The sequence below is a fragment of the Melospiza georgiana genome, chromosome 2 (assembly GCF_028018845.1).
Source record: "Melospiza georgiana isolate bMelGeo1 chromosome 2, bMelGeo1.pri, whole genome shotgun sequence".
NCBI lineage: Eukaryota > Metazoa > Chordata > Aves > Passeriformes > Passerellidae > Melospiza > Melospiza georgiana.
In genome coordinates this window covers 94,492,283-94,514,493 of record NC_080431.1, presented here as the reverse complement: position 1 = coordinate 94,514,493, position 22,211 = coordinate 94,492,283, and positions in this window count along the sequence as shown.

Genomic DNA, 22,211 nt, shown 5'->3' with positions numbered 1-22,211 from the left:
GCTGGGTGAGCATGGTGGTATCACTGCCTGGCTCACAGCAGGGTCTGGGAGACAGCTCTGTGTGGTACTGCCTGTGGCTTCCAGAGGGGCCTTGGATCTGATTCGTTTTTGCTTTGTCCAGGGGCACTGATGAATCCCATGACCAGATCTGCCTCTTGTCCCCAGACCCTGGGACTTGGCTCTGAGGCCACCAGGGCTGCTGGCTGCCTTGCCCTGGTGAACAGCTGGCCCTTTGCTGCTGCCTGACACTGGCTGGCTCGGGTACCCAAAGATACTGTGGGTGTCTGTCAGTGCTTTCCTGAGGAATCAGGTCCCGGAAACCACAGTGTTTGTTTTGCCTGTTTGTTTGTCTAGGTGTTAACTCTAGAGAAATAATGTTAGTATTTCTGGTAGCTTGTGACAGAAAATATCTCCTTGATATCTTGCTTGCAGAGCATAATGAAACAATGCCATGATGGCCCAAGACCTTTAGTAGTATAATAACTGTTGTTTTCTGCACAGTGGGATCTAAAACATGATATATATGCCATTTCTTTTGACAGACATGCAGCACTTGAAAAAACTGGGTTTTCAACTATGGAATGCTTCTTTAAAAAACCTGAAATGTGCTGGTGGTATGAAAGATTTTTAGCAAGATGTTAATGATGTATAGTCAAGGTGGTACCAGCCAGGCCAGCCAGAAAGGTATTTGCAACAGTTCTACATGTAAAACAGCATGAAGCATATGCAATGTTTTCCTTTGTGATGGAAGGGGAGAAGGTGACAGCCACCAAGCAAGAGATGCAGTGGAAACAGTCATTTGTCTTGGGGTCATCATGCTGCAGGACTGTTTCAGAGGTGTGCTGGAGTAAGACTGAGAATGGCTTGGATTTGTTCTGCTGTATGAAAGCATGGAGAAATTACAATCCTGAAAAATCAGGACTGGTGGAAACTTCTTTTTATTTTTCCTTTTTCTATGACAATTTTAAAATTAGGGAGGAATTGTACAAATTTTATTCATGTTACCCACATTAACACAATATCTCACCCTTCGGTGAAGTCTCCTGTATGCATCTCCTGAGTGGAGAAGAGAAGAATGGATACATTCATATGTTGCAGTAAAATGGGAAACTAAATTGATGGAGGTCAGTGGTAGAAGCTTTTGTGTATCATGGAAGCATAAAAACCACTTGAGTTCTGTGAACAACTCAGCTTGGTTCCTGTCGGGATGCTTTTCAGAGTCAGTGGATTCCTTTGTGTTTTTTTCTCGTGTGGAAGAGGGGAGATGCTTGTGGCAGTGACCAAAGCTAATGTGCTAAAAATGGAAAGTCTTGGGAAGGGTGAATTTGTGGACAGTAGTCACAATCTTGTTTAACTGCCTATCCCACATTGCCTTCCTGCTTCCCTCTTTTCAGAATACTGGATTGTGTTGCTAGTTTGTACCACTTCTGCTTGTAGATTGCATACTTTTTTTTTTGCCCTCTATCCTTGCTTCCAAACACTTATCCTTCTGTCCTGATCTGCACAAGACACATAGGCACTTCCAGCTTACTGTGCTCCTACTTAGTGTTTAAAGGGCCTTAGTCTTGATCTAAGCTGAGGTAATTTTTCTCCCACATAAATAACTTAAAGGTACAGGTAATGAAATGATCATGTAAATATAAGACACCCTAATTTAGCAGAGCCACTAAATCTACTTCATCAGCTATTTACTACTATATTAAGAATGCACATACATAAAAATAGACCGAAGTCTCAGCTAAGTCTCTGCCCATATTTTTCCTAATACAAATATTTAGATAGAAAAGTGGTCTAAAGTGTTAGGTTGGCTGATAACCTTTTTCTTAAGGGCATGGGAAAATTGTGCAACCTAATTGTTACGCCTATAGGTGTATTTTAGCTCCCATACTTCTTCATAAATGTACCATGCTAACTTAAGTCAATAAATGAACTCAGATGAAACTTATTAAAATCTAACTCTGTTCACATCATTAATTGCATGACATTTTATATCCCTGGAACAAGCATCTCTACTGTAAAAGAACCTGCCCACAAGGTCATCTGTCCTTGCATAGTTATGGATTATAAATCTGGCCCAAGTATTTATGCTGATAGTAATTTTTGTTCTTCTCTTACTCATAGTTCATAATATTTTTTAAATAATAGAATTATGGAAATTATTTTATCCCAATATGAGCATTTGAGTTATTTACAAGGTGAGAACTCTTGCCTGGTACTATTAATGTAGATTTTTGAAATAAAGGAATGAAATGCTGCAGTTTAGTGTGTGCATAGAAACAGTGTGAGTATAAGTAGAAGTAAGTGAATTCTGGAAGTAATTACTTTCAAACATTGGCATTCACACCTAGTGTATTGATCTGTGTCAATGTGATTATCTCTAGGCAGTGTCTAAGTACTGCATTTCCCTTCTGTGAAATCTCTACGTTTTTCCTTGTTGTGCAAGCAGATGAGGCCGCTCTTGTCATTTCACTCTGGGTCTTGTTCCAGAGATGGGGGCTCTGCCTTGTTGTCTGGTGGCTTGCTGAGTGTATTCATGCTCTGCTTGTACTCCTCTAGGATGGGAAAGTGCAGTTTTAGCTGGCTGTGTCAGTGATGCCTGTTTCTTTGTTCACTTGTTGCTGAGTTCTTCTGCACTGACTTGTGTCCATGCTCTTTGCAAGATCCTTTGTGGCTTTAGATGTTACAGTTCCTTCCTCAATCAGTACTGATAATGTTGCCTTTTCCCTATAATCAGTGATGTGTCCTGCTTAAAACTTAAAAGATTATCTTTGTTATTTTGCTTCCTCTCAAGCCAGGTAAGAAATCCTAGCAAGTATCTCTAAAATATACCTGTTCCTCTCCCTTTTAAGGCTCTGCTATGTTAAGGCCTGAACACATCATGGCTGGACTGCTTATGGTCTAAACCATTTCTCTTCCATTCCCCGAAAAGATGCTTCAATGTGACAAGAAAGAGCATGGAAAGGCTGGGAGCAGGGGCTGGATTTATGGCTGGGGATGGGATTTATCTGGCCTGTTTTCCCTGCTGCTCCAAGACAGGGGCCCAAGGACCACAGCTCCTCCTGTGCATGGGGTCTCATGGCTTTACTGGCTGTCCTGTATGTAAGCCACATGTTCTCGTGGACTGCAAATATAATTCCTAAGCTTTTGGGACAGATGCTATCATCTGGGTGTTTCTGCAGTCTCTGGCACAAATGTAGGATTGTTACAGTAGAAAGAGTATATAATTGTCAATGGATTTTATAGACAGTGCTTTATCTAGTTAAAGTTCTTTAACCAGAGCTTTAGCTGAAAGAAAATAGAAATACAAAGCTGAAAGAGAATTGAAAATGTTATTTATTTAAGAAAAATGAATTTTAGTGAGGACTTTTCTAAACTAGTGCATTATGTTGTATGTTCTTTCCATATGTGATATTTATTCTCACTTATAATGTTTGGAATTAAACTAGACAGTAAACTCTCCAAAGCATAATTGTTTTCCCAAATGTATTTGTCTTGCAAGTAGCAGGCTTTCATCTTAAGACAGCAGCTTCTTGCATAGAATAATAAAAGGTAATAGCAGTTACTTTTGTTTGGAAATAAAGCTGAAAATGATGTGGACTGTATAGAAAAAGTGTAAAAACAGTAGGCTTTGTTTATGATCTCCCTTCCCCTGTGCTAGCTTAAGCTGTAAGCTGCAAGTATAGTTGTGGTCTGTGGATATACTGCTTTAAAACAGATACAAGATCACATCCTGATGCATCTGTTCAAAGATTGTTATAATCGTTAGTGTTACAGTTGTAGATTATTTTAGTAAGAGTTTTCATCTACTTTACTTGGATTCTCTATTTTAGTACTGATAACGTTGCTGCAAGCTTACATCACAAACTTGACTCTGTCTTTTATGTGATTGTCTCTGAGATTGTACATAGGTCTTGTTGAGGGAAAAATAATTTTTTTATGTATTAAAAGATTTATTACATGAGTAGAGTTTGTGTGTATGTGTTGGGCAGATTTTTAAAGCGCGATCTTAATTTTCTGTGGCTCTGCAACCTGATATGGACTTTTTAGTTTTCTCCAGTGTTTCTTTTAAGTTAATCATAGGTCTGCAGCTCTTTGCTACAAGGATGTTCTTGAAGCTGTGATTTGTATTTTATTCAGGAATAGTATTGCTAAAGTTCTTGCTTCTTCTCTGTTTTGTGACCCATTGTTATTCATACATTCTTTTCTCTGTTCTAATTTTAAAACCGTCTGTGTTCCAATTTAGCTGAAGTGTTCAATGTATTCCTTTTTATGTTACTTAAAAGTTTTTGTATTTCTTAGTGGCTTGATTTCAGAAAGAGATCTGATGGAGCCAGCTGGCTGAGAAATGGATTTCTCCATTTCACAGGAGAACTTCCCTGCACTTATTTTAGAAAAATGATCTCTTTATTTCCCCAGCACCCTGATTTGAAATTGAAATAAAGTTCCAAATGTTCTGTGGAATTCAGTTTGTGAAAAAAGTATATTTCAGATGTATCAAGCTAAAAAAACCTCCAAACCAAAACTCTGATACTGTTTTAATGATTTATTTAACAATTTACTTGAGATATTTTCAACGACCCACATGCTAATGTTTTGCTCTCTTTAATCCGATTTTGTTTTCACTGCTCAAAAAAGTGTGGAGGAAAAGAGTAAGTACCTTTACAAACAATAAAGTACAGGAGACTCTCCAGCCATAGTGTGAGAATACATAAAAGGGAAATAAAACACCTGTTGAACATTGCTTTACCTAAAAACCCATGTTTTGGTAAGAATTGTTGTCCTTGTGTAGCTGGTAACAAATGTGAGAGTCTGTGCCTATCCCTGTGTCATTTCAGCCATTGCTGCTCAGCATTCAAAAGCCCAACAACAATTGTGTGAGTTGTATAGGCACAACAGAGAGTGTTTTGTCCATCTAAATGTGCTGGGTATTTACCTGATTCATGGATAGTTTTTTAAAAATGCTTTGGTTCCCCGGTGCTGTAGCCTGGCTCCCATGGGTAGAGCTGTGGGCTTGAAACATGTTGAAGTCGAAGACTGTCTCATCTCGCAGGATAAACTTTCAAACCATGTTTGGTGTGGGTCCTGGGGCTAAGCAAAAGGGGGAGGGCTGTCTCTCACAACAGTATTTCTTTATCACAGAAAGACAAAAATATCCTATTACACCCTTAAATGTCTTTCTTGGCTGTAGCCATGCATGTCCTCAGTACAGCAAGCTTTTTGTGCTGCCACACGTAATTGTGAGCAGCAAATATCCGTGATCTGTTACTGCTGCGTTTAGCAGTAACAGTACTTTTAAATCAAATGACTTCTGAGTGGTTATCTTGATTAAAGCACTTGAATGAATAAATAATTCAGTGGACTTAAAAGTAAGGAAAGAAATAGATCAAGTGGAGCTGTAATTCTTGAGAAAATATATTTTCCTCAACTTTTAACTTTATGGATTTTTAAAAAATATATTTAATCACAATGTTTTTTGGGTTTTTTTTTCATTTTTTGCAGTGTTTTTGTTTAGTGCACTAAAATATAGTTTGATCTGTTGCTATGGTATTTAATAGGCAATTCTGATATTTAGCCTACAGTATCTTTCCATAATGTACAGACTAATGAAGATTTGCAAGCATTCATTTCTTCTGTGTTTTCTCTAGAAAATGAGTATGAAATTTAGAGCTTAAACTTTGTAGCTATTTGTGCTCGTTTAACATGGAGGAAGATGAAAATTAAGATGTGCAATGCTGAACCACCAGCATGTTTTAATTTTCAGTCCTGAGAAGTTGTCTTGCAGACTCTTGTACAACAGCAAAGAAGGGACAAAATCACAGACTGGGTAGGTTGGAAAGGGCCACACTGGGTCCATCTGGTCCGACCTCCCTGCTCAAGCAGGGTCATCCCAGAGCACAGGGTTGTATCCAGACAGGTCTGGAATATCTCCAGCGAGGGGACTCCACAATCTCTCTGGGCAACCTGTTCCAGTGCTCAGTCACCTGCAGAGGAAAGAATTTCAGAGAAGGACAGTTCAAAGTGGGGATTAGATGGATCAGCTAAGGTCTGGTGATGGGCATGTTCAGCTAGTGAACAAAGGGAGGAAGCATCAGCTTTGAGTTCTCTCAATGAAGAATGTGGGGTACGTTGTTTCCTGCCTTGGGAGATAAACTCTGCAATTAAAAATACATGTTCAAGCAGTCAAAGAGAGTAACAGGTTCCTCCCCTCCCACACCCCACAGAAATATCTGATCTTATTTGACTGACTACTAAGGTAAGGGCCATAAACCTCATTCTTCACTGAAATGAACAACTTAGGGAATGTCTAACTTGTTCAGAGATGTGACAGAAAGGAGAAAAGAAAGAATATGTCCAAAAATTGGAGCACTCCTCCCCCTTATAATTCTGTGCCTTTAGCTAGAGCAAAAATGATTTTGAAGTACTAGTGAATTTTGGAGTACAACACCAAATTTAAACAGAAAACAACAACTCAGCAACCTATTCCCTTTTCTCAAACTATACCATTTTTTAATTACTCTACTCTCTAGCAGAAGATAAATAGCTCCTAAAGATAAACAACATTTTTTTATTGAATTTTGCCCTGACAAACAAATAGCTCCCTTGGAATCCAACCAGGTCCTGGGATGAAGATAACTCTTTACAAGAGAAAATTGTGCTTGCTACACAATAAAGATGTGATGTAATAGGCAATTAATACCTGGTCAGTCTAAATTGCTGACAAGAGCAAGGTGCAATCAAATAAAATGAAAGCACTAGAGGGTGAAACAAGTGAGAGGAGTTAACATTAAATTTTGTACATATAAGTCTTAACTCTAAATACAAATTATAGAGGAATTAAAATAACTTGATGTGTAGAACAGTCAGATGACAAGACTGATTCCAACCTTTCTCCTGAAAAAATCCAGTGAGTGCTTTTAGCATAGGGCATTTATGGATTGGTGATGTGTGGGTGGGAGAGGAAAACAAGCCTGACTCATGGCTGCAAGAATGTAGATTATGTATGTGGATTTTGTGTGTTGCCATAAAAGAAGAAATCAAATGTCAGCTTGAATGAAAAGATCATGGTTTTAACTTCTGTTATCCCTCTTGTGATGCTATTTGTAAAAGAATTTGGTGGCCGTGATAGAAAGTTGCCTCTGCAGTAGCTCCTCTCTGTCAATTTAGGGATCTGCCTGCTTGACTAAGATGTAGAAGACTTAGGTTTAACTCCTCTCTAGTCTGAGAGCATTATTTCAACTTTGTTGCTCAGGACAGTGCTGTAGGCACTGATCTAGCTGTATGTTGAACTGGATTATTTTCTCATTTGCGGTAATTGACATTAGAGTTTTTATTTAACTGTTTCAGTGTGAGCTGGTGGGGACCAACCCTGTTGCCACTAACCCAGGTGTAAGTTTCATCCTTTGACCTAATGGAGTGGTCCCCAAGGTGGAGCTGGAGGAGGCACATTCAGCCTGTTCTCCTGTGCACTGGGTAAATGCCCTAACAGCTCTGGGGAAAGAGTGGGGTGAGAACACAGTCTTGCTAAAACCACAATGATGGCAGCACAACTGATTTTATCATCAGCTTATTATTATTAGCTCTTTGCCATATATGTGAAGATGCCCAAGAGGGGAAGCAAATATTTGTTCAACAGGGCACAAGAATGCTTTAATTCTCAGCTTTGATAATGACATGAAATATCCATCTCCAGTGGATCCAAAATCATGTTCTTTTTTAGCTGATGCAGCCACTAAGCTGGGAACTCCTCCTTGCACAAGGAGAGCTGTTCTGGCACATGTCCCTGCTTGGAGGGAGCCTGGGGCAGAAAGGTGTTCTTGTGCTGGGTGCTCGTAAATGATCTGAAGACGAGTGAAAATCGATGCAGCCTTGGCAAATTATGATTTGGGAGCTCATTATCTCTTTGTGAAACTCATTTTCCAGCCTACTGATTAGGCTTATAAAAGCACAGTTTTAATATGCCTCCCACCCTGTTTTTAATTCCCTGGCTGACAGTAAAGAAAATTCTGACCAACTCTCAGGACAATTTATACTCTTCTTTTATCTTGATGGCATATTGATCCTGCTGCATGTTCCTTCTGCAAAATAATGAACATGCATCTTAAATGCAGTTCATAGGGGTTGTGTAGTAAGCTTTTTTCTTCCTAGGGGCAGTTTGCTGCTTTTGTGTTCTGAGAGCAGGTGCAACCTAGGAGGAATGGGTCAAGGCTCTTCTGTGGAAAAATCTTTCTGATTTCTGTCACTCTTTTTTGCTCCTTTATTAGAGTTTCCTGACATTTAATGGTCGTATTGTTTTGAAGTTTTAATCTTGCATTTAATTACAGAAAATTGTCATAGTAACTACAACAGTGACTGTATTTGGCTGGGAAAAATCTTATCAAAAATGATCTTAGAAATCTGTCCATGAATTGACTAAACATGGAAAACTCTGCATTTATTTCACTAACACTGTACTTGCTTTTTTTTTTTTTTTCTCCTTGAAAATAAGTAGCTCAAATCCCCCCTGCCTCCAAAAATAAGAGACTTCCAAAAGAACCTTCTGGTGTAGTGTAAAAAAACTGAAAAACCCACTTACGCCAAACGAGGTACGCAGAACCATTTGGCTTGGGGACCTTCACTGGTGTATTAAAGTACATAAAACTCTCATCCTACCTTACTTGGTGATTGCTTTCCTTCTGGCAGAAGCCCTGGGCTGTGGGTGCACACATGGTCTGCAGCAGTGCTTGGTGAGGCAGCTCCTCTGCCCAGCTCACTTTGGGCTCTCACTGAGCTGGACCAGAAGCTGGGACTATCTGCATGTAATTTTTCACCATTGTGAGCAGGGCCTGACTCTCTGAAAAGGAAATAAAGGCCTCAGGATTTGTCACGGGAATAATGATAATTTCAGACATATTTCTTTGCAATGCAAGCTAAACTACCTGTATTTTTCCAACAAATAATTATTGCCTCATTCACCCTACACTCTGGAGGTGAACAGGCTCGCAATCATATGAATAAGGTAATCTTTCAGCAACTTAACACTAAACTTGAGAACAGATGAAATAAGGAAACCACTTAGAGGAAAATGACCTCTCTGTGATAGCCCTTTCTCAGAAATAGAAGATTTGCTGTTCAGCACCAGCAAGTGTGTAGGGAACCAGCTGAATGGGAGAATCTGTCCACTCCTCTAAGTACTTAATGGGACACTTATTTCCCTTTTCTAAAGAAAGGCTGGTGACATCTGCATTTAGTTGAAGAAGCTAATGGCAGAGGGAGACAAGGAAAAATGCTATGCTGTAAAGCAAGAGGACCAGGTGAATATTCCTTTCAGGTCAAAAACACCCTTTCTTCTCATCTGAGGGATGAGGGGGCCTCTGCAGAAGAAGAAAATGCTTTAACTACTGAAAAACTAAGAATAATCTAGGACAGGAATAAAGACTGTGGGTTTGGCTGGGAGGTGGAAATATGTTCATAAAGAAGGGTGCCTCAGTTGTTACATACAAATGTGCAGTGTTCAGGATTCATCTAATTCTACCAAAGAGTGTGCATATTTGGAAATTGTAGCCTTGAAAACAAACTTAGGTCTTGTGTATGAAAAGCGTAACTCTCTATGACCGGAGAAAAGATAGCAAATGGTAACGTGGTGATTTTTTTTGGGTTTTTTTTTTTTTTTTTAGATTTGGGACAAAACAAAAATTTTCTGTATAATCCAAAAGGAAGTTGAATTCCAGACTTATTTTTACACTGAGGTGTCAAGTCTGTAATTGTCAACCCAAACACTCTTTTTCAAAACAGCCGCAGGTGAGCTAAGGTAATCTACGGTGTTGATGTAGATCAGTTGTAGGTTCTGCCAGTAGGGGCTTAAAAATCTAAAACTAAAAAGCAGAGTTGTGAAATAAAAAGGAATTTTCAATGTAGAAATGAGCTGGTTTAAATGCTTTTCTAAAGCATAGGGAGTATGTATTTATTACCACTGAGCAGGCAGGTTTGCGTAAATCCAGAGAAGCTGAAGGAGTCTTGTGTGTATTTTTTATTTCAATTCCCAATTTGTAACCACAGCCATTTCTAATTCACATTTACCTCTGCTAATACTGAAACATAGTGGTCTTTTGATGTATATTGATGTGTGCTAGTAAAACTAACAGGGATTTGTCATTCCCAGTTTTGTGGTCTGTACCCAAATGAAACGGACGCCAGGGTTATTCACAATCTGTTTGGGTCATGTTTTTGCCTTTGGTAAAACTTTGCCTAAACTGGATTTGGGTTCTGTGATGTTTCAGGGCAGGTGTACTTTCACGATAATTTTTCTCACTTGTGCTCCCTGTTCTGCTAGTAGATTGCATTGGAGAGATTTAAATTACAATTGCTTTGGCAAGAAAGAAAGTGAACTAGATGGTTTTGAGGTTGAATACTATTCAGTTAAAACTGGTGTGCACTTTCTCTAGATGCCAATAATGTAAACAGCCATGACAATTTTTAAGCCATATGTTTGTGTGAGTATATTTGATTACAACTAGGGAGGAATCTCTCATGCAGTATCGATTTTTTTACATTTTTTTTTCCTTGTGGTTACAGCACACATTGATTTGGTACAGTAAGAATTATATAAGTTGTTAATCCAGTTTAGCTGGGGTTTGAATTAGGTCTGATCTTTTAGAAAATAAACTTGGGTAGTAATGTGAATTGCTTATATCAAGGGGCTCAATGTGGACTTAATACTGAGAAATGCCTAGAAAAGCAAGTGTGTGTGTGTGGAGTTTAAGTGCAGATGAATACAGGTGTAAGAAACACAAAGCAACTGGAGAAGGAGTGGGGGCCTGTTTGGAGGATTACAAAATTTCACTGTCAGAAGAACTGAATGTGGATGATGATGATGATGTCTGGGGAGAAAATCCATGAGAATGCTCTCAAATATAAGCCTATACACAGATCACAGATATATGTCCCATAAAAATGCCAAACTTTGGCAGGTTATTTTATCAGAAAGATTTTGTTGTTTGTGTTTTGACAGCTGAGGTTGTTCTTTTAACTATCCTTTTTTTTTTCAGACATATTTTAAACATTTGATGTTGACATACATTCTACAAAAAGCACATTTTTATAGAAAAATTTCTTACCTAGTTGTGCATAAAAAATTCCTCTCTTTCTAAACAGTGGAGATGTGCTTTGGCTGAATTGTTCCATTAGAAGGTCACTTAAGCTGCAGAACTCATTTGTGCTCCAGCAATCACTGTGTAACTTCAGTGCCCATTTCCAAAAAAGCCAGAATCCCTCTTCACAGAGCAAAGCATTTCACTTTTAAAATGAGAATGGGAATTTCATATGACTTCTGACATGGAAGAATATTTTGTTTTGAAATAGCCTCTGTGCTTCAATGTAGCTGAGGTTTGTAGAATTTCATATTAACAGTGAAATTCTGATGTGGTCTCTGTTTGGTAGGAGCAAGTTTAAGATAATTCCAGAGCTATCTATTAGAGGATAACAGTGATAAAACCTAGGTTTTTTTTTTTTTTTATTGTGGTTAATAATAAAGGATGATCTCATCTATATTATTTTTATTACGATAATTGCAAATCTGACAAAATATGTAGTTACATTGTGGGCAAAACAGCAGTGGAATTTGGCTTGTATGTGGGCTGGTTAAAATCTTTGGACATAATTTTTGTTTGAAATTTGTTCTTCTCTATTGAGTTTTTCTATTTTCTTGCAGTTTCTCTGTCTCTTCACAGGTATTTAGATATGGGTAGCAAGGTGTGGGGGTTTTTAAGTTCTGGAGAAGGGGGGAAAAGAAATGTTTTTTCTTATGTGTTATACCCTTCTACATGAAAAGAAAAAGTTCCTTAGAAGCCAATTAGATAAAATTAGTAATCAAACTGTGTCCAAATCTCCTTGAAAGTTATGGTTTAGAAGAATCTGCTTGTCTGATTTCAAATAATATATAAAATATGAGTGAGATGGGCAGAGGGATTTGTGGAATAGAGACAGATTTTTAATTTGGAAATGAGCAAGATGTCTCTTAATGAAGTACATTTGGAAAGCTTATTGTGATCTATTCATAGAACTGTAGTCTTATATTTGTTCTGGCCAGAATAGCTGTTGGAAATCATGCTGAAAACTTTCAAAATCATTGACTATTATACCGGGTGAAAATAGTTTTCCTTATGAATACACTCTTAGATTGGAGAATCAAATATTTGGGGGCACATTCTCCCAAGGGTTGATGGTGAAATAGTCTGGGATTTTTTTTTTTTTCTCTGTCAAAGGATTCAGGGATTTCTTTTTTTTTTTTTTTGTAATGTAAAGAACCGAGAAATAGCACATTATATAGCAGGGGAATTACTGAATTCTCCATAGAGAAGTTGAAAAAGAAACTTGGATTTTTGAGGGTGTGTGGTACATCCTTGAGGTCACTTATAGGTATAGTGTAATAGCAGTGAAGGGCTTGTTTTTACTAAGAACAGGGATTTCTTGATTCATAGCTCTGTAAACAAGAGCAGTTAATAAATCATGAAACATGCTGGGCTGTTTTTCACCCTGCCTATGGGGTTTTAGATAGATTAAGGGGAAACCAGCTGCCCTTCCAGGTGGCAAAAGCTGGTTGGGGTTGGGAACATCCAGGTAATCACTGTTTCCCTGAGCAGGTAAAGGTGAGAGGTGCTTGTGAGCAGTGACTGCCGCAGGGAGCATGCTGTGCTGTGCCCTGCTGGGATGGAGGCAGGGGATGCAGCCACTGCAGCCAGCTTTTAACCCACTTTGCTCTCACACCTGGGCAGGTGGAAGTGTGCTCACCTCTGCCAAGCTGCTCCTACAGCTTTTGGGGAGAGCTGTCTCCCAGAAGAGCACAGCCACAGCTCCTCCTTGGACAGCTGCTGGTGAGCAGCTCCTTGAGTAAGGCTCTCATAATAAGGACCTGTCCCGCAGTCTTGTGCTTTGTCTCCTTAATTTGTTGAAAAACAGTCTGCAGCAAGGGAAAGGTGGGATGACACCTGTCAGGATTTCATTGTGTACATGCTCCTGCAGAGGGAGGAAACCCAGATGTTGCAGAAGCTGTGATTGCTGTCAGTGGAAACAGAAATTGCACTGTGATTTATGATGATTTGATGCTTCCAATAATCTCATCTGAAGACCAAAAGGCAAGGGATGGCTTTCGTTATTGGACATGTCTTAAATGATAAAACAACATAAATAGAGATTCTCATTTTGGAAACCTACTCAAGGTTAGACTGTTCTTTAAATGCACTTGTTTGTGAAACTGGTATTACACAGAGAAATTTTAGTTTGGATTTGTACGATGCTTCAGCGTTAAGAGGAAAATCCGCTTTCCTCTGTCACTGCCCTGACATGGAGGATGATGAGGAGGAGGGGAGTCAGTGCATCATGTTGGTGCTGGTTCTGCCAGGTCTGCTCTGTGGGGCCTGCCTGGGTTGCCATCAATGTATGCAATGTGCTCTGCAGCACTTTGATGTTTAAGAGGAGCTGGCCAAAGTGGAGGCATGGCAGGGGCAGGGCTTTTCTCTTCTAAAAACTGCCCCACATTCCAACAAATCCAGGCACCTCATAGCTGTCTATATAATGCACTGTTTTCCCTGGCCAGAGGTGTAACAAAAGCTTCCAAGCATAGATGGTTACAATATAAACTGAAGGGAGGGGGCAGGAGGAGGAAGAAAGTCTAATGCCAGAAATGGGAGTTAAGCATACCCTCCCCTTCCCCCCCTAAATCCCAGAAATAGAGGAGTAGACATTATGAAGCAGGCTTAGTTTCTAGCAGCTTGATCTTTGCCTTTGTGTGCACTTGGCTTTGTGTGCATTGATGTCCTGTTGGTAATTATCCTTCTGTTGTCACCTGTATTCATGATGACACCCCTATATCACATTTTCATCACAGCGTGAAATGTCGCTCTTTTTGCTTTTGTTTTGTTTAGTACTATGAGTTTAGCCCAGAGCTGAAAAAAGCCACAAAAGACACTTCTCACAACACACAATGGTACATTGATAACCTTGCAGTTTAGTTACTGATCCTATCTCAATGCTTCCATCTCTCTCCTTCCTCCCACCCCTCTTTTTAAGCAGACAAGGTTTTCCCTCAACAAGCTGATGACAGAATAATTTCTCCAGGTTGATTGTTCACCCCACATGGTCCTCTGGATTTCTTCATACAAGTGGAGAGAAGCAGATCAAAAGCCTGCAAGAAAAAAAAAAAACAGGCAAAGGATTGAAAAAAGCCACCATAAAGAACCTACTCAGATTTCATTCTGATGATGAACAGGCTTGTAAAGTATTCTGAGACCTGTCAAATTTTCCCATCTGAAATCCAGACCTATTTTAAAAAGAATTTTCATAATGAGTGTCTCTTTTCCTCCATCCACAGGCTCAGAGTATTTTCTGAAAAAGTTCTGCAGGGCAGAGGAGTTGAACAGTTGATCACATGCAGGAGCACGGGATAGATGGAGTACAGCTGACTCAACAGCTACAGGGGATTTGGGTAAGTGCCCACCATGTCAGCCAACTAGGACTTACTAAAATAGTGGTTAATATCACAGTATTCATTACTTTTAAAAGGAAATTCTTACTTTGCCACCCATCAGACAAATTTAACCTCTCCAGGAAATCTCAGGGGTAGTTTGTTGGGGAAAAAGTATGCAGGGAATGGCTGATGCAAACATGAAGGCTTTAGCGTCCAACTGGGATAGACTTTTGCAAGTTAGCTTTTACCTAAGGGTACACAGACCAGACTTGTGCTATTAATGCTAGGGGAGGAAGGTTATAAGCCCTGTGCAATGTGGAGGCTATCAGTGTATGTCAAACCCACTCGTGTTGCTTTCAGGAGGGAAACAATCAATTGCTTGAAGGAGGCAATTTTCCCCAGCTTGTGGTGTCAGTCAGCCTGTTCCCACAGTCATTGCATTGATGGAGGAAAATTTTGATAAGCAGGACTTCTTATCTGGCTCCACTGCAGTTGACTGACAAGAGTTTGTTGATTGGAAGTGACATTGTTTCCGGTCACAAAGCTGGCTGGACATGGTAATTGCACCACCTTTGTTTATTTTTAAAGTAATGATAACAGCGATATATTCTTCAGTGAAGATCGCGGGGATTTGAAATCAAGTCTTGGGTTAAGCTGATGAATTGATACTGTCCAAATTGACATAGTTACTATAATTGCCTTGTGTACTGTGGGGGAAAGCCTTAAGAGCTGCAGGAGATAGGAATGCTGGCCCTGCTTGCATATTCTTGGTCAAGGAATGGTTTTACCAATGCATGATGATTTGTTTTTTTTCAACTAGATCTTCAGCAGTACACCTCAGGCTTGTATTACAGGTTGGCTCAAAAATTACTTCAAATCTTAAGTCCCAGATGGCTACAACACGGACTTGAAACATGATGAAAGAAATAGCCATAAGTGAATCTCTTCTATTTCACAGTAGAAGCAGTTTTTCTTTTTAAAATATAAATTTGGGAACACAATCTCTTTGATTTCATAGTTTATGAAATCTGTGATATTACATGCTTTCTTTGACCGAGATATTATTTACTGCTAATTTGTTTAACTTCCAAGGATTAGATAAGGTTGTACTCTATTGCAGCGTTATTCTACATCCTTAGTGCTTAGTTGTTGCTTCTGAAAGTGAGGAAATTGAACTAATCATGATGACATTAACTCTTGGTGCTTTTTGTCAGAGAAGTCTTATTTTACTGGTGACTTTTCAAGCTGCAAACAGATGGCTGCAGTATAATTTACTTGCTAGTGACATCAAGCATTATTTTACTGAAGATTTATATTTATATCCCTCTCTTCAAAAGCATAAAAAGCGCAATTAAGTAGAATGATACTAATTTAGATTTTTATCTGCCCATGTGATTGCAGGGCTCTGGGGTCAGGCAATAGGATTAAGAGCATCTCATCACTAGATCAGTGTGTTTGAATCCAGACCATGGTTAGAGGCTACTGAAGGCCAGTGGAATGTGATGACACTTCAGGGGCCTCTATCAGATGATTTGACAGTCTCTGTAAATTTGCTAGCTGGTGGAACCCTTATAATGATCAGTGGTCTGAGAAAGAAATCTGTGGACTGAATGTGCGTGTGTGGAGAATGTATTTAAGCTTAGGAACAGTCTCTTAGTTCCAGGTTTTAGGGACAGTCTTTGTACACTACCTGTGCAGGGGACATGACACAGCTTTTACTTTTGTGTTTCAGTCCAAGGTGATCCTGGACTTGCTTTAGTCTCAGTGATTGTCAAATTGCAGTGTCTCCAACGAAAGTGAAGGAGAAACACAAAGCAATAGAGCTAAATGGTCTCATTTTTTTCCTCACTATTGGATTAATTAGACAGGGTCTTAAACAGTGTAGTTCTGTTCATTACAGATACTTCTCTATGTGCTTGCCAGCCTGTAAGTGAATGTGGCCCAGCTGGTGTTTATCTGATGGCTCTTGTTTTGTAATCAGCTTGTTTATAGTATTTTGCGGCTGAAGTAAGATAAAAAAAATCCAACATGGTTTTTATTTTAGTTTTATGATGTGAATCAGAACTGCAGTGACCTCCATAGGGAATCTATCAATGTTTTCAGTTGGTTTATGTTCCTGGTGTTTCAGTTGAATCCACTGAGGTTGTACTAAAGAATTTAGCCACAAAATTAAAGAAAAGCAGAGCACAACAAGCCAAATTATGTGGATTTTAATGATTAAAAGGAGGACTTGATTTGTCAGGAACATCCAAATTTGAGCTAAAATGATCTTTTCAGACTAGTCACTGCAATAGTCTCCAAATATTATACTGAATTTTCTTTCTTTTTTTCTCAGGTATCTTGCTGGTGTCAAAGTTTTCTAATGCAGTAGACAATATTAAGCAGAGCTATGGTGAAAGTAATATGGAACAGTGTAGGGGGAAGATATCACATATGAAGAATATTATTTCACTAATGGATGTAGCAAATGCTAGAATAAATTTGCTATTTAGCACAGAATAGCAGGAAAACAGACCTCAACACTTGCAAGTGAATAAATTTAAATAGACCTAGTAAGTCAAGATCTCTGGCTTGTTCAACAATAGTTGTTTATATTTATTTATACTCTTATAATTGTATTTTCCCAGTAGTCTGTGTTCTTGGAAGAAGGTATTATGCTGCTTTGTATAAATCTGGAAATATTTCATAAAGGTGTAGTATTCACTTGATCATCGTTCTCTTCTTACATTGGAAATATGCAGTTAACTCAGTTTCTTTTCAGACTAGATTAAAAAAAAGTCTGTGCATCCAAGGATTGGTTGTAAAAATAAAGATATACACATATACCAAGGTACAGTGTTTAAAAGTTTATTAGGAATGTTTTGAAGTGTTAGAGGGTAGGTTTGTATTTTTTTAAGAGCTTTTTGGCAGTGTGGTACACCAATTAAATTTCCCTAGTCATTAGGCGGGCAGAAAAACTGTCTCAGCTGGATTTTTGCCTATCTGAGGCTCTGAGATGAAGCTCCAGATGGACCTGTGCTGCTGCCTCTCTCTAAACACACCTGGTTTTATAGATTCCAGAGCTGTAAGGCTTCTATTATTTACCCAACATACACATTTGTTTCTCACTACAGTCATAAGCCTCACAAAAAACACTGAGCTGTGAATTCTGGAAGCAGATGTAGATTTTCACCCTTTTGGTGTTCAGAAGGGTTTAGAATTATTTCATTTCAATTCATAAGCACATTACGTATTGCTTCCATATGAATATTTTATGATCGTGAATATGAGTTACCCATTGTAGTGTGCTGGTGAAAATCTGGGGTCTTTCAAATTAAAGTCCAATGATTTTGTTGTAGCTTCCTTTTATGGAAACTTAACATCTCTTTCTCAGACCCTTTGGCTTTTTTGCTCTGTGAAAGAGATTATTGTAAAAACACTTGAAAGTAACACAAAATTCTTTTAACTTACACTAGAATTTTTTACAATTTTGGACCAAAGCAAAAGCTTTGTTTTTCAAAAACTGCAAAAATTTCTTCAGTCTCATTTTCCTTGGACAGTACGGGCACCTACTTGATTCACAAAACATCTTGGCATTTGAGGCTTTAGCTATGATTTAGAATTGGTCAGGGGCAGCTCCCACTTCGTTCTGGTAGTATTTTGATAGATTAAGGAGGTGTTCCAAGCTTTTACCCAATATTTAATTGCAAACCTAATATATTATGGATCTAATTCAGGATTCTTTTCTATAAATCTCAAGAACTGAGGGCAAAAATATGACTAAGAAATACATACAGGTCATTCTGAGGCCAGATAATTGATGCTGAAGGCAAGTCCCTGCCTGACTAATGTGTGTTTTTAAATCACGGTCTTTCTCATTCAGTCCACAACTGCTGAATAGCTACAAGACAGATTAGTTTATTTATTTTAAAGAAAAATATTTTCACATTTTCCATGTGTGAAATCATCTGGTTTTGTACATTCTGAGGTGCACCGATTTCTGATGTTCTTAGTTTTATGATTTCCTCATATATATCAAATTATTACATTTACTGTGAGTCTTAAATACTGTAATTTTGGGAATATACAGGCTGTTCATAGGTTTCGTAGGAGACTGTTGAATTACAAGGCTCATGTGTGTGCCTCTGTGTGTTTGCATTTGTCATGTACATATATGTATGTGCATATTTGTATATATTTATTTTTTCCATTTTGCAGGTTTTTCTAGGTGTCAGGAATATGATGGCACTATGGGGTCTGAAATCACAGAACACTCTAAAAAAATATGTGTGTTTCAAAGTCTCAGAACCAAAGATTATCTACAAACATAGAGAAATTTTGTAGTTGAAATGTGTCTTAAAGTTCTTTGCATCTCAGTTGCCCTTTATCTATAAAAAAAAGCTTTTAAAAAAAGGCAATTATCACCTTTTGATAGACTTATCTTTAAAACAGTTGCTGTAAAGATCCAAGTCCTGTTTTATCTGCATCATAAGACCCAAGGATATAAAGTAGAAGGCGATACTGAAACTATCTGGATAATTTATTTCAACAGGATGTACAAGTCATAGAAAAAGTTCCACTGAAGAACTTAAAGTAGAGAGATATTCCTCTGTTTTTGTTCACTGGGTTACTTTTAAGTGATGGCAAACAGTCTCGTGTGTGTTTAGAAGCAAAGCGGTTCTGGAGGACCTGACAGTGGCGCAGTAAATGCTCTTCACAGCTACTCACATCTTGGGTGCACATGCAGAAACAAATGTGGCAGAAAGATGAATGCAAGCCAGGAGGACAAGGAGCTGTTTTGTCATGAGATGGGCTAAGATGGGTTGAACTATGTAATGATAATTTGAAAATATTTTTGTTAGCAGAAGTAATATTCCTATTCCATTATTTGTAAATACCTAGTGTACATTGCTAGACAACATTTAAGCAGTTACTAGGTGTACCAGGCATGTATGAAAACACTTATAAATGTAGCACCAGCTTATTATGTGCTCAACACATCTATAATTTTCTTTCAGAAATTTTTGTTATTATTATTAGCTGTACTTTTCGAAAGATTTATCCAGTCAAAAGGCATGAGGATCACCATATTATTCTGCTGAACTGCCATACCCTGTGGATTAAAAATAGAGAATAAGCAGTGGACTATAGAAAGTTCTTATAAAATACAGGAAGAATATTTGAAGTAATAATGTGCTTGGAAGTTGCAACTGGCTCACAAATGCAATTCAATAAAAATGTAGGGCTGAGTCAGTGAATACTGTTGACAATGGAAAATTTTTGAAGATCTTTTTAGAGAGGACGGGAGAGAAAAGAAATGAGTATCAGGTCATGACAGAGGAAAGAAGAGGGAATTTAAATCAAACTATACTTTCTCAGTGGAATTAAATTCCTAAATTGACTGCAAAATCTTGTGATGTTTAAATCATAAACATCTTTACTTGGGAATTCTCTGCAGGTTTTCTGATATGGTGAAGTTTATCAAAGCAGGGACGAGGGCTTTGTAAAGTGATAGCAGTTAAAGTGAGCACTGCCTGTTGCAACTCTGACCTCTCTGTACTCTTCAGTGGTGAGCAGCACAGAACAGCAGGGCCTGACTCTGGGTACATCAGTGAAACATGGTATGGGTTTGTTGTTTAGGAGTTTAATGAACAGAGGGGGTCAGATTTCCCTTGCAGTATGTGTTGGCATCTTTTTAATCCTGAAAATCTTCTCAACAGCCAAATGTGTTTGTTGTAGATCAAAGAAGCCTTTTGTTTTTAAACCACCAAGAACAGCATTCCTCAAAAAAGGCATACTAAGAATTGCACACTAAATGAAGGAAAAAAGGCAGATATCTTCCTCATGTATTTCACTCCAGGATTATAAATCATCCCATTCCTGACACTTGCATGCTATCTTATGGTTTTGTACATGGATTTTTAGTTTCATATTTATATGTCAGCAATAATATAATGTCCCTGCTACTATTTTGATAAAACTTTTATGCTTCGATAATTGTACTAAATGGTCAGCCATATTGGTAGGGTAGGTAACTTTTGGTTAGGATGCCTTATACATTTGGGAGGGCTGAAGTTCAGAAATTTCTGTTGAGAAATATCTTTCTAGGGGCCTTTAAGACCAGACTGGAAAAGCAAAAATGGCTGCCTTAGTTGTGTCTGGGGAGGGCAGATCAGTGATGTTGGCCTCTCAGGATGCTTTCTAGCCCTATAGTTCTCTTGAAAAATGAAAAATTATGCATATTCATAGTTTATTTAACCAAAAGCAGCAGGAGTCAACTCAATTGGTGATATGGATCTGCATGTTGATTCATATGCAGATGAGTCAATAACCAAAAAGCAAGTAGGACATTATTGGTTGTGTTAAAATCTGAATTGTTCTGAATACAGCTAGAGAAATAATGCTATAAATACTTAATGTCTTAATTCAGATTTGTTCCTTAGCAATCATCTATCCTTCTTCCAAAATGAAGCAGTTTAAGTTATGTTTAATAATTAAAATTTTAGAATTTATTGTGAAGTTCTGCTTTTCATATAAAATAATAATTACAGCTTTATCAGTGACATCTTTCATTTAACTCTTTTCAAACATTTTTTTACTAGCAGAAAACCACCGTGGATGTTAGAAAATTAAACTCAGATTTAGATCTTGGTATATCCTTGATATATCCCATTGTAATGGACATCAGAAACCAGCCCATATACAAGAGAACAGTAAAATCCACTTTATCAATGTAAATGCTGTATGTTCAAGCAGAGGTAAGGCTCCAGAACACTGGAGAAATGCCAATATTCTGAAAGAAAAGATGTTTCTTTCAAAATAATGTATAAATTTTCATAGTAAACAAACAAGCAAAACACTGCTGTGCCTCTCTGTCTGAGAGTGACGGACAGGGTGAAGAGATCATGAAAATACAGAGGTTTCATAGCAACCCAGTTGGAAATTTTATTTTCTTTCTTATGTTTTCACAATTCTTCATCAACATTAGCTGCAAGTGCTGTCAATCTCCACAGGAATCTAATGGAAAAAGTGTTAAGAGTCAAAGAGTGTTTTTGTTTGGAATTAGGTATCTACCTGAAACAAAAAGGAGGTTGCATTGTTGCTGTAAGTCACTCGTTGAGAAAGTTGTGAAGAACTAGGTTGGAGAGCTGCTTTTGGATGTGATAATAGCAAAAGTTACACCTGGCTTCCCAAATGTGCATGCTTAGCTGGAAGCTGGTGTTTCCAATTCTGGTTTTATTCTGTGTACTTCCAAGCAGAATTACACAAGAATCATTGGCTGTACACTTGGACACACCTTTGACTTTTTAGAAGAATTTGGGTCAGTGTTTTCTTGGAGTTGATCTGTTCGTTGGCAAAGCATGTGGGAGTGTCCTCTAGGGGTCTTTCTTTCAATGCAGAACATTAAATGAGCATGGTTTGAAAATTAGTGAAAGCCTTTGCATTTTTGAGGAGAAGCAGCTCACACTGCTGTGTAGCCATGAAAGATCCAGTAAAGAGTGACATTTTGTCTCGTGTTCTCTCCATGTGCTGTGGCCTGCTCTTCTCAGCAATGCAGGACAGTTCCTTGCCATGCCAGGTATGGCTGCAATTAGATGTGCTAATTAGATCTCTGGCGTTTGCACATGTACCTTATCCACTTGGAGAGAGGTGATCTGTGGTCTTAGAGGAAGCAATTTCCTAAATCTTGGAATTGCTGAGTTCCTGTCTAGGCAAATGGAGAACATTGCCACGTTTGGGGTCTACATCAGCAGCTATATTCTCTAGAATGACAAAATCTTACATATATAAA